This window comes from Achroia grisella, unplaced genomic scaffold (assembly GCF_030625045.1).
Source record: "Achroia grisella isolate CSIRO2021 unplaced genomic scaffold, CSIRO_AGI_Agris_v1 utg109, whole genome shotgun sequence".
Lineage (NCBI taxonomy): Eukaryota > Metazoa > Arthropoda > Insecta > Lepidoptera > Pyralidae > Achroia > Achroia grisella.
In genome coordinates, this window is record NW_026712573.1 from 770247 (window position 1) to 785527 (window position 15281).

The following is a 15281-nucleotide window of genomic DNA, read 5'->3' on the forward strand; positions in this document are numbered from 1 at the left end:
TAGATTGTGCATTCACGTAACTGCCTATTGTCCAAACGACAGTAATGTAAACATACTACACTTATGTCAATAGAGAATTTTATTTTCTATAGGGAAAATATGCAGATTTTAATGAAAAAAAATCATGCTAACCGAAGTTAAAGTTTGTAAAAAGTCATCTACGTGGGTATCTCAATGTCATCTACCAGTGCCACTAAGCAGTTTGTAATTTAAGACATGTGTTGGTACCTAGTAGGTTGAAAAAATAATGAAATATTTAGAGACATAAAATCATGTATGGGTATCTAACAAAAATCATTTTTTTTAACGTAGGTAGTGTTTATAAAGTAGGTATGTAACTAGATTCATCACACTATTAAAATGAAATTTCTTTAAAAAATATATATTATTGGAATATAAAACTCCAGTCCACCTTACGGTAGTAACAACCGTCTCGTATATAATAATAAGTGAGGACTACTTGTACAGTGCCATCTAGTCCCAAGCTAAGCAGAGCTTTTTTATTTTTATTTTATGATAATGGAATGGTGCACCCGCCTGCGCTAACGGTTTACACTGGCGGGGCACCAGTGGAGGATGATAAGATGAACATGAGGTCATGTCAGTTAGCCCATCGTGACAAATTCACCAAGAATTTATGACGATAGTTTCCAGGGGGAACCGCGTGAGGTCAACCTGACATGGTACATTGCTAGCAATAAGACAATCAATCCACATTACTAACTATCACCTTTCCCCCAACTAAGCAGAGCTTGTGTTATGGGTACTAGACAACTGCTATAAATGTATGAATATTTTTTATATCTACATACATAATATACTTACATAAAGAAGGAGGAGAAGATGATTGTTAGTAATGTGTGCTAATAACCCCATTGCTAGCAAAGTACCACATCAGGTTGACCTCCACGCGGTTCCCCTTGGAAACCATCATGATAAATTTCTGGTGAATTTACCACGTTGGGCTAACTGACCTGACTTCATAATCATTTTATCATCCTCCACTAGTATCCCGCCAGCGTAAACTGTTAGCGCAGGTGGGTGCACCATTCCATTATCATCCATAAGAAAAAATTTACATAGAGGGGGTAGTAGTAGTTTTAACAACTAAGGTTTCTTCAGGACTGTAATGAATTAATAATGTGTATTAATAATTTTAATACAAAGCGAAACTAAGGTCGATGCTGTTAAAAGAGATATATTTCGAAAACTGACTGACAATTATAATTGAACAAAATAAAAAAGATATTTAAAAAATGTAATAAAAATCTAAAAAAGTCGTCGTGTACAAGTAGTATAATAGACTAATAACCTCGTTTTCTTATCAATATCCTCAATATCCTAGAAACCATTAAGGGTAAATTACCATTTGCCAAGATGGGCTTACTTATCTGACTTCATGCTCATCTTATCATCCTCCACTGATACCCCGCCAGCGTAAACTGTTGGCGCAGAATTATTAAGTAGGTGATATTGGAATGCACCATTCCAATATCACCTACTTAATAAAAATATATAGAGAACACCCAGAGCAATACTCATATTGAGTTTCAGCTATGAATTCTGAATGAAATATTCGCTTGAATATAAAATGTTTGCACCATGCGAGGAATCGAACCCGCGACCATCAAAAGAAGCACACAGCCCACTTGGTGGTAAGTAGTAATCGTCGCCTGTACACGAAGAGCGCTAAGGATATGATCTCCTCATTATTATCTCAGGATCATGATATTGCTAATCAATAACGAACATTTGTAATTTTATTGTAATTTTATAAATGTATGACATTACTTATTAGTTGACAATCAATTTGATGATTCTGACGGCGGGATTATTTGATTGAATCATTTTGATGGCCCCGATGATTTAGCGGGTTAACACACGCCTTACTTGACCGATACCCAATAACCGACCGATACCAATGGTCGCGAGTTTGCACAAACATTTGTAGTCATGATTATGATTGTTTGTAACGGTCTGGGTGATTCTATGTATAATATATGTGTATTTACAAAAAAAAACTATGTATTTGTATCAGTTATCTAGTACCCATCACACTAGCTTTAGCTAGCTTAACTTGATGGCGCTGTGTGAATTGTCCTGAGATTATTATTATTATTAATTTCTTTTCTCACCATCATGATATAACCCTGTCTTACATCAGGGTATATCATGATAAAGAGAAAATAAATTAATAATAAAACTTGCAACTCTAATTTAAACTCTTACATAAACTGACACCAACTTTTAATTTTTTTTCCAGCCTATGAAAACTCAACACAATATAACCAAAACTGTAATATCGATTTGATACTTAATTGTAGACTTAAGTATATAATATATGATTCGTAAAAATTTATGCATCACGTTAATTTTGAGTTTTCACATCAACTATGTTTATATATTCAAAAACATTATTCTTGTAATACTTATTATAATGCAACATTTCATATGTCCACATAAATAGAGACCCATACCAATTACCTATTATAAAGTAGCAAACACGTCTGTCTGTCTATTGACTTTTCACGAATAAAAGACTGAAAGAATATTATTGAAATAAGACATGTTGAATGTATATTAAATGAGAACAAACTGAGTATCTATAATTTTTATCATTTATTTTATCTATTCTCTCTAGTTATTTATATCGATGGCGTGATTTTGACTAGAAGTAGGGTTTCTGTCTGTCTGCTAATCACGGATTAAAAGGCTAAACAGATCTCAAAAAAGCGCACGAATTCGCGCGGAAAGTCTAGTACCTAATATTTAGTATGATTTTTACTAGGAGCAAATAAACATGAAGCGGTTTCCCTAAAGAATTATATACAGAGCAACATCATGCCACATAACTCCTATTCGATTAGGAACGATCGCCTGCTTCCATATCTCCGCTTCCTAATAACTTTAATAATGTTGATAACATCCCACTTGAGTAAGTTAGTTCGAGTCCAGACTGAGGCCAAGCTACGTAAGTAAATTATAGTGTGCCAATACGAGCTGATGAGGATGGTCAAAGGACAAAGTGGTTAAGGAATTACATCTAGTGTGATGTATTCAATTTAATTACTTCACTTAGGGTTGAAAAACAGTACTTTTTATATCACTAAAATAAAGCTGATAATCTTAATCTAATTGGCATCTGTACATATACAGATAAATAGTACAAGATACACCACGAAAATTACGTGACGCTCATAACATTACATTCCATAGATTTAAGGTCTAAGAGTCGGACGCTGTCTCTATATGGCTTAGAACACGTGGATTTTGTATTATGCTATTATATGTATGCTATCTTTGCTATATTAAATTGGTTCACATGTAATAATCTATTATTAAACTCCAACAAAACTAAGTGTATTAAATTCACGCTGCCTAATGTAAGACAAGTAAATACGCAGCTATTGCTTAATGATGAAATAGTAAATTTTGTTAGTGATACAGTTTTTTTAGGAATAACAGTGGACTCGAAGTTACAATGGGGGCCCCATATTTCAAAATTAGCCAGTAGACTTAGTTCTGCTGCTTATGCAATTAGAAGGATAAGGCAATTAACAGACGTGGCGACGGCAAAACTTGTATATTTTAGTTATTTCCATAGCATTATGTCATATGGCATACTGCTGTGGGGTCTCTAAATACTATATTTATTTTACAAAAGAGAGCCATACGTTCTATTTATGGTATGGGTTCTAGAGAGTCATTACGTCAATGCTTTAAACAATCAAATATCCTCACCGTTGCCTCACAGTACATTTATGAAAATATTATGTATACATGGAAAAACTTAGATAGTTTCAAGAAACTTAAAGACTGTACAAGTAGAAACTTACGCAATAAAAATAAGTTAATTTTACCTAAATGCCGTCTACACAAAGTTAGTAATTCATTTTATGGTAATTGCGTAAGATTCTATAATAAACTGCCAGAATCTACGCTAAATCTGACAGAGAGGCAATTCAAACTTTATATTAAATAAATGTTATGTAAAAAAGCCTATTATAGGATAGATGAATTTATAGATGATAGCAATATATAGCAAGTATAAGTTTATTTGTGGACAACATTATAATTTGTTTTTCATACTGCTTTCTTGATATATGATAGCGTAGCGGCTTTTGTATTGATTGCCGCATGCATCCTCATGTAAAGTGCGAATACTGTAACCACCATATAGTAATTTTTGTAGCTGTGACGTGGTCGAGTGGAATGAGTAGTCATGCTCACTAAAATGTCCAGACATCTGGCGGCATGGTGGGCCGGGTCATTGGGCTCCCTAAAATATGGTCGAGCGCAGTTATGGCTGGCTCATCCGTCATACTCGTGAATGAGTGCTGCTTGTAGGGACTGGTCTGCTCTTATCACTACGACTGATTTAATCTTATTGTGTTTTTATATTTGAGCCTAAATAAATTAGTGCTGGTTTGTATTCACACGTTTCGACTTGTAAAATGTGAACTTACAAGGATTGTTTAAAAGAGCAACACACAAGTTTCTTGCTTATTCTTCTTGTGATGAGACAGCTTTCCGAATAAGCGGTAGATTTAAAAAAAAATGTTGACTATTCAAAAGTGCTTAAATTAAGTTTATTTGAATAAATGATTTTCTATTCTATTCTATTCTATTGTTGGATACAATTTATAAGAATTATAACCCACTACAATTTACACAGCGCCATCTAGTCCCAAGGTAGGTGAGGTACTAGATTACTGATAGATATACCTAAATACATTTTTCTTTTGGTAAGACATGCATAGCATACAGAGATCGGTGGAAAAAAATTGTTAGTATTGTCTCGATTGTGAATGTGGACTCGAATTTGCCATGTCAGGAAGACCTTCACGCGATTTCCCTTGGAAACCATCATGATAAATTGCCATTTGCTTACTTACACTAGCTTACTGATCTGACCTTATGCTCATTTTATGATCCTCCACTGGTATCCCTTTAGCGTAAACCGTTACCGCAGGCTAATGCACCATTCCATTATCATACGTAAAAAAAAACTCTATTGCCCCATATCGAGAATAGCCTTTATCTTTTAGACGAAGAAAGTATTGCTGCTTTAATAAAATTAATTGCATATAAATTATATCATGAGATCAAAAATAGTGTATTTATCTCAAATATTATGCTATATATAAACATTGTGCTGACTAAAAGTCAAACTCAAGATTTCATACACATAAAGCAACTAGGCAACTAAAGTCGTCACTGGGTATAGATTATTGGGAACGGGCAATAAATAACCTGTATTGGCCCACATCGAGAATAGCCTCAATCTTGTAGACGAAGCAAATATCGCTGCTTTAGTAAAACAAATTGTGTATAAATAGCTAAATGGCGTCACAACTTTAAATCTGGATAACATGCAGCGCTGCAGCGGCTGTAGCTGCCTTTAAGTTAATAATTGATCACTTGGCCGTATTACGTGTTACGTTCCAGATTCTATTAAGTATTCAGCTGCTGATTTTGTTTTATTAATACCTTCATAACTTTTATGTTAGACAGGGTTAAGCTATTTATTATTCTCAACTATCGATGTCGTGGTAGACAACACTTGGCATTTTATTTGATATAAGTTTTTGAACGTAGCATATAGAGATCACAAGTCCTCTAGATTGTGGAATGAACTACCTGCAGAGGTTTTCTCGAGAGACTAAAGTATGAGGTTTTTTAAGAAGGATATATTAAGGATGTTAAGGTTAACATCGTAGTCCGATCGTACATAGATTACGGTAACCGTTTACAATCATATAGACCACATGGTTTACCACCATTTGTGTATGTAAAATCATAGTACAAAAAGATTATTCGGATATTTCTCGGATTAGTCCGGTGATTATTTTAATTTCAGTCTTAAATAATTGTATGCTGTGACCAGATTTTGAACTCGTACCCTTACAGTCTAAGTCAGTATAGCAAATCACAAATAAAATACTAGACATTTGTGGAAAAATATACCAGTGTTTTGTTACAAATTTATTGTTGGACTGTTGACTATTTACAATATAGATTTATGTAGGTTACATTACGGTATTTGATTTTGTAAAGTATGTTTTCACTTCATATATTAACATAGTTTTCTTAGCTATAGCGATGAAAGAATTCAGATCAGTAAGCCAGTTAGTTAAGTTGCCAATTCACCAGTCATTCACTATGTTGACCACGATAATTTCTAGATATGCCACGTGGAGGTTTTTTAATGGATGCCAATAGAATAATGCACCGTCCTGTACTTACACCTATATTCTGACAGGGAAGCTCTATTGGCAGATAGTCTTCCATCTTCAGGTCTTAATCGTTTTTCATTTAGCGTATCGTGACAAATTCACCAGGAATTAACAACGATGGTTTTCAAGGCATCTGGATGTCGACCTGACATGGTAAGTATGTTATGTCACTGTTCACCATTATTAACAATCCTCCCCTAAACTTTATTCAAGATAGCAGAATCTCCATTAAAATTCTAACAGTTACGTAATAGGTGCCTACAAGATCGCGCCGTGTATCTACTGTCTGGGTCGGATCTAAAAATTAACAAATCTGATACAGATGTAACAGTAAACTAGTCATTGAATATTTATTGTTTCATCTATTAATTCTACAAACTGATATGCTATATGCATAAACATATTATAAACGACAAAGTTTGCAAGTCCATAGTTATGTTTGTTACTCTTTCATGCAAAAACTACTAAACGGGTTTGGAGAAACTTCACAGTAATATAGCTTATGCATCAGAATTTTACGTGATTCAAACTGCAGCAATTCAAACACAGCTACTGATATACATATACTATTTTCGTATGTCAGGCAATTAGAAACTGTCATGTAATTCAGAGGCAGGACTCTCACTGGGTCCAACTTCCTATTGCGTACTACGCCACAAAGGAGAACATTGTCTACTATATACAGACCAGGAGGTCCATGACATTGAAGATGACGCAGCTGGAGTTGAGTGACAACGTGAGTTTCAGGGCGTTTGTGGCCCGGGTCCTGACCAACATACTGTCCATCTTCATGAAGGAGGACTTCTGGACGAAGTGTGTGGTGTATCGGCGCTATCAGTCAGTGCCGTGACCACACAGACAATTTATATATATTAATTATAATATTAATTCCTAAGTAGATATGATAGTCTATAAGGTATTTATAATATAACATTTTATTCCCTAAATATAGAAAGAGATGAAGGTCTTAGGATTCCATGGATTGCCGGGTACATATTTCAGTATAAATTAGGATAGACTATCCTGACTTATTCACTAGAACTTATGCACAATGACTGACTGACTGACGGAACCATGTGGAGGTCACCATGACAGGGCACATAAGTAATATAGATGTATATTAACAATCCCCTTGCTCCTACATTTACATTATAACTAATAAAGTTTAAAAAAATCGATAGCATTTATTATTCTAGAAATATAGCGCTATGACAAAACACACGATTAAATAAATAAACAAATGTTGACATTTACTAATTATATTTCAAATAGCATGTCGTTAATTATTAGGTAATATTTTTTTTGTCGGTAAACACTTGTATTTACTGCCCTAATCTGTTTATCCAACACTATTGAATAGATAATAGTATCAACACAATAAAAAAGACCTATTATTAACAACATACAAAATATATCCCAATAATATTAGGTTATTAGTTATTACAACTGAAAAATGTGTTACAATATCGGCTGTAATAAGTAGCTAATGGTATGGGAAGCAACTGCCTGTTAATTATTTACATTTTGTCCAAACCAATGACGTATTACCATTTCAATGTTTTAATATTTTATTTCCTTAATTACTGGTTGATTAATTTCTTTTATGTGATTAATAAAAACATTTAATATTTTATATATTGGATAGGATATTAATCCTCAGGGAGTTCACACAGCGCTATCTAGTCCCAAAGTAAGCTGAGCTTGTGTTATGGGTTCTAGACTTATGATATAAATACTTAGATACGACGGCCTTGGTGCTCTAGTGGTTTAGCACACCGCTTAATTCCGATGGTCACGAGTTCAATTTCTTGCACGGAACAAACATTTGTATTAATGAATATGACAATTTGTATCCGGATGTTTTCTATGTATATTATGTATGTCATCATTTAAAAAAAAATCATATGTTTCTATCACTTGTCCAATACCCATAATACAAACTCTCCTTAGATAGAGACTTGGCGCTACGTGAATTGTCCTGAGATATTTTTATAAACAATCGAAACACAGTTTACAATGCAAGCAGCTTGGCGGCTATAATAGGTCAGAGGTACCTACTCAGACGACCCCTTGCAAAGTCTACGTCAGTCAAAGTTTATCTTTTATATTTTAATGTTCTCATGCACGATCGACGACCTCGGTGGTCTAGCGGTTTAGCACACCACTTTACTTACGATGGTCGCAGGGTCGATTCCTTGCACGGTACATATCCTTCTATTCATGAGTATGATTGTTTGTAGCAGTCTGGATATTTTTTATGTATGTGATGTATGTGTCAATGTATGTGACCAATGTATGTGTACAGTTGTCCTTACATTCGGGCCACTGGCTGGCATGACAATTTCATATTTTTAAATATTTATATTTTTATCTGAATAACATTTGGTTTTGTTAATTCCTATTTCGATTATTGCTCTTGCTTACATAGATAGTTTATTACGACATGTATTTTTATAATATACTGTTACTTTTACATATTACGCCTTTAATTACCACCATCGTTGGCTGTACCGACCCCAACGCCCTATACACAGTCCCACACAGTAAGTATTTCCAAAAAAAATCTTATGATGTATATCCATGGTCTAGTACACATAACACAAGCTCTGCTTACCGTGGGACTAGATGGCGCTGTGTTAATTATTCAAGGTTCTTTATTTGTTTATTTAATATATTATTTTGTATTGTTGTTAGAATATAAAAGTGTTTACATGTTACTGGACGGGGCTATATCTAATATACTCGTCCTATTTAGATGATTTGTCAAAACAAACGATTCGAAGTGGAGATGAATTAATAAAACTTGGCGAATGTCCCCAATTCATGATTCTGGCGACCGAGAAACGATAAAGCCACAGAGTTGAAGCCAAAGAGTTGCTTGTAAGAATTAAAATTGGCTATTCAAAACTGCCCTGATGCTTTGCACATACGAGACCATTATGGAATAATTACTACTTAGTTTTATTACATCTAACTGATATATTACATTAGTTTTTTATTAAAAAAGGGTCAGTGTGTGATGTAATATATCTTTATATCAAACTTCATTAAAATCCTTTCTCTCGTCAAATTGTGACAAATAAACGACTTACTTATTTATAGTATCAGTATAAAGTAAAAGAGTACCGCTACTCGTGTGAGCGCAGTCCAGTTGTTTTCTGTTAATTGTTTAAGTAACTATCTGCAGATGAATCTACTAATATGTCTAGTATTTTTGCGTTTATCCGTAGTAAATTAAAATCAAATAGTTTTTCTTTATCATATAATTTCAGATATTTAACAGGATTCAAGTTTCAAGGCATCAATGTAAGTTTTTTGTTGATTTGTTCTAATGCTGTTGGCCATAGGTGGGCTTTACTGATTCACCAGACGAAATCGGGGACGTGTGTAGACGGCCCTCGAAACTCGCGGAAGAACACATGCTGGAGATATTCATTAGATATATACTACAATAAAACGTAATTGATATTGGTTCAACTTTGATAATGGAATGGTTCACCCGGCTGCACTAACGGTTTACGCAGGCGGGGCACCAGTGAATCATGTTAATATGAACATGAAGTCAGGTGAATTGTGCTAACTCATCTGACTTTTATCTTAACAAATCACCAGGAATTTATCACGATGTGGAGGTCAACCTGGCATATTACATAGAGGTCATAGGTCCACATTACTTACCCTTTCCTCCCAATTATTCTTGGTTACCGCAGTAGCACATTCTTGCTAAAAAACAATAAAACAGTACTAACTTTAAATGTGATGGATTCATCTTTTTTTAGCTAAAGTGCCTTATTGTTTATAGAGCGATCGAAGGGCAACTGCCAGACAGAGGCAGTTACAACTCTAGTCTACTACGTTAAATCTACTTTTATGACAGGTTTGATTCTTAACTCAGTAATTTCTACAGACATTGGAATGGGACAGGGGATCGATCGAGAAACACAACCAGAGTTGGGGCTGTTAGATGTCATTGCTAGGAATCTCTTTGAGAGTTAGATGGAGTTACTTATAAATGCTCTCGCTGATTCAACTGTGTGGTACAAACGCAACGGGCATCAGATAAAACTTGATTAATCTGCGAACGAAGTTCCGTTCTTATTATAATAAACTAATTAATGATGGAAGCGAACAATTCATTATCGAAGCAAAACTGCCTTCCGAACAATAATGATAATGAGTGTAATTAATTATAGGGAAGTTGGTTGAAGACGTACTGGGGCGGTGGGGGTGCAATGACCACCTGGCTACTCTCACATTTCAAATTGGATGTGGCATTTGTATGATCAAAGTAAAATTATCGGCATTACCGACATTATTTACCAAACGTATGGGTGCAAAATAGCTGTAAACAGCTATCATTAGACTCCCTTATTTTATAAATCAATAGAAATGAAATAAATGATATAAATATACGATTTACTATCTACTCACTACTACTGACGGGAACTATGAAAAACAAGATTAATAATATTTTTAGTTGGAATTTGACTATTTCAGAATTTTATTTAAAATTTCTAATTCTTGAGGTTTTGCCAAAAAAATCTTTAATATTATGGTTTCTATTCTATTCTGATACTTACTGCGAAAAATATTTAATAATCGCTCATATGTATTTTTCATATAGATGGATTAAAACTACAAATATATACACCTCTTCATTTATTTTCTATGATTAGAAACATACTTGCACCGCCGTATTCCCTGATCAGCGCGACGGTTGACTGGTAGAGAATGCCACCAGGTATTAAGTATGCGATATATACAATAGAATAAATAATAAATACACACACAAAAACTTACCTGTTTGGAGTCGGCGCAAGTGGACATGAATCAAAATAAGAAAAAAGCAAAAATTATAAAATCAAATGATAAAGATGCCTTATCAATAAAAAATCTACATTCAGATATGAATGTAAACAAAGGGTGTGAGGAGGTCAACCAGTTGTCGTTTGATAGCTTTAATCATTATTACTTATAATTAAAATTTAGATGGAAATATCTATTGTCGTTTGCTGCCGAGGTCACTCGATGTTCAATATTGGTTATAGGATTACAAGCGCAAATATTTGACCAATATTCCGGGCGGATTTTACTTTTTCTAACGTATTTTATCTGTATATATCTCTGGAAATTTAAACATTTGGTGAATAGGTAAATTGGTTTAAGAAGTTTTAATAAATATTGTAGTAATCTATATTAATATTAGAAAGCTGAAGAGTTTGTTTGTTTGTTTGAACTCGCTAATATCAGGAACTACTGGTTCGTATTGAAAAATTCTTGGATTTTTCAAATGTCAGATTGGTTGTAAAGTCCGTTTATCGAGGAAAGCTTTAAGCTATATAACATTACACTACGACCAAAAGAAGTGAAGCATCAGTGAAAAATATTGCAAAAACGGGGAAAATTATTCGCATTTGAGGGCTTCTGTTGCGAGCGTAGTGTAAACAGTTCAAGTTCCCTGAAAAATTTGTGTTTTTGAAATGTTTTTGATAACCACACAAACGAAGTTGCGGGCACTGTATATAACATAGCTGATATGAATGTAATTCTAGACGGGGTAGTCAAAGACGTAGTCGACTGTCGTGAATGTTATGCTTGTGTACATCAAGACATTTCCCTGAGTAGTAGTATTTCTTTTTATGAATGATAATAGTACCTCGCCTGCGCTAACGGCTTACGCTGGCGAGGCACTATTATACCCGATTAGACCAGAGGAGGATGATAAAATGAGCAACGGTCAGGTCAATTACGTCGTCTTGGCAAATGGCAATCTACGATGGTTTCCGGGGGAACCCGCGTGGTCAACCTGATATACCTGGGATATTGCTAGCAAAGGGGTTATTAGTCCACATTACTAACAATGCCCTTCTCTCTCTCTCTGAGTATATTAGCATCCAATCCGGCACGGTGTTCACAACCGTTTGTTCTTTTAATGATTAAGAATTTTTATAATTTAACAAATGGGACTTTATAATTAAGTCACGTATGTTTTAAAGAGTACCTGTAAATATAAGTTTATTTCAAAGTGATTTGATGGGTTTTGGCTTTGGTGTTTGATATTTCTGTTCTGTTAGGCCACCTAATAATAACTAGTAAGTAGTTGTAACCTCTCAGGCGTTGCCATTCCTGACGACTAACATGTAGTACCACTTTACTACGAAATATCATTACCCAATGTTCGACTCAAACAGCTCACAAAACAAGCTGCTTTGCTGCAGAAATAGGTAAGACAGGGGCGCAGACGACGTTATCAAAGTCCACGGTAAAATCTAATAAACAACAGATTTATTTAACAAAATTAATATACAAGTACAGCCATTAGCAGTTTCCGCCGATCCCAAACCTTCGCGGGCTGCGAAGGCCACATAAAGAGGCGCATGAACACTCATTAGGTCCGCGGTATCGTCCATAAATACATTATTGCTGGGTAGAGGGTAGGGGGTGCGGCGCGGGTGGCGGGGGGGACTACACGAGGCGGTGGGTTATCGAATTAAAACTTCACTAGCAATAGTAGAGTTGAACACCGTATTAATACACCATGTATTATTCGTACGCTTGGACAAACTTGGTATGTTCCACTTAGGGGCTGGCAGGTCCAAATCATAATGAACGTGTATACATTTGAGGTTATAAAATTTACACTTCATAGTAATAATGACTTTAAAGACGACGTTCTATTTCTGAATGTATATTTTTATTCACATTTATATAATAGAGTATGTTAAAAGTACTTATCACATGTTTCTTATACGAGCTAAATGCTAGTTTTTTTATTTGACTGTTTTATTGACACCAATATCTCTAATATTTCTGTAGTAATACTAGAACTATATTTTAAAAAAGAATGTGGTATTGTGTATCACCATTTTTCATAGTATGTATATTTTACATATATAATATATATCATAAGTAGTTCAACGATGATTTATTTTTATATAAAAACCGTCACTGTAAATTATGTGACGTTTAAATAAATTAAAAGTAAAATATATATCATAAAATCCATCTCATTGTATTTAATCTCGCTTTCCAATAGATGCATGTTTATACTGGTATTTCAAACAATGGTGCAGTAACTGCACTTTACATCTAGCACTTACTTACATTTATAGGTAAATAAGTACTAAGCAAAGTATTTTATCTCATACCTAAACAGAATCATCTAATTTCTATTTCAAACTCTACATTATTATATCCCATTCTACAATACACAAGATACACCAACAGGGATACCGTATAGAAAACAAATAATAAAGCATAACTCGTATATACCTAAATAATAACGTAATAATCAATTTAAGTAATAACAATAGATACTAAGCGGAACGCGGTGGGAGGCGTAAGGGGGCGCGAAGGAGCGATCGAGGTAAGGGTGCTGGCTACGTAATTAGATTTTCAAAGTCCGAATACACTGCTCGTACTTGTCTTCATAATAATGTAAACCGATCCAACAGTATTGATACTTTGGCATTTATTAATAATAATAATAACATAACTTTTTATTGTGCAAATATTTAAAAATATATAAAAAAAAGAAATTTCATATACATTTGCTAAACCAAAGGCGGCATTATCATTTGAAGCAATCATTTATAGACAACCTGGGAGATCGAAGTTTTGAGTAAAGGAAAGGAAGGTAGACATAGAAATAGATAATATATCAATTGAGGGGGAAATGGGATTGTTAGTAATATGGACAGTTGACCCCATTGCTAGCAATGTACCATGTCAGGCTGACCTCCTCGCGGTTCCGCCTCGAAACAATCGTGGTAAATTCCTGGTAAATTTACCACGATGGGCTGACTCACCTGACCTTATCCTCATCTTATCATCCTCTGGTACTGCGTCAGCGTAAACCGTTAGCGCAGACGGAAGCACCATACTAACATCACTCAATAAAATAAATAATACATTCACTTACGAAAACTAAATATACATAAATAAAATATATATCTAAATACTATTAAGAACATTTTATTGTCATGATTTCTTATAATTATTTTATTTGTGTAATATAATATCGGTTTTCGTAACTATCGTAAGAAGGTTGATTGGGGGCGCCACTGTGTTGTGCTCTGGAATCAGATTATTAAGTTCTAATTAATGTTTAAAAAAATCCACTTCATGCTACCATACAGAAATGGAAATTTTAATGTAAATCGTACACCTGTTATAATCACAATAAAATATCTTAGTTACAATTTATTACTATTTCAGTTCTAATTAATTTATCCTACAAATAATGTAACAGCTTTTCACTACCTGCAAAATAAAAGTGTCGACTTTTTCAGTTTCTAAACTTTTCAGCCAATTCTAAATGAATTCAAATCTATTAAATTAATCTAAATTTCCTTCTGATGTCCAAGAACAGGTTTTACTCTCATTAAATCCAATAATATTTGTGTTATGACTAATATTATTAGAATATATTATATTATCCCTAGGTAGCTCATTAGCGAGTATCAAGACTGTTCATTCGGCACTTAACATCGAGGTATTGGATATTTAGTTTGCTTTGGGCCAGCGGGGTGTGGGGGGCGAGGTGCTTAAGTCCAACTATAAATTAGGAAGGGTACAGTTTCATTAATCACCCATACGCCGTTATTATTAATTAACCCGCTTTCGAACTACTGAAGGTATTAGCTATCGACCGACGACCCCACTCTTGATGTCAACATTGTGTGTTAAGTAAACCTTTAAAAAATATAGTATTTACTTGTGCTCAGTCTTAATTTCACCCTTAGGCATATAATAATAAGTATTCTATAGATCTGTAAATATTTATTCTTATAAAACTAAGAGCAGATGTAGATTTTAGTGGAGGGACTTTGTGATACTGAAATTATTCTGCTAAGAGAATATAAAATCACAGTACATCTGAATAAATACAATTTTAGTAATATATAAAATATGGTCGAGCGCATTGATGGTTGGCTCATTCGTATTCATTCAATTCGCGAGTGCAGATTATAGGGACTGGTCTGCTCTGATCACTACATATAATTTATTTTATTGCTCAAGTAAATTTAAGTAATATTTTATTTT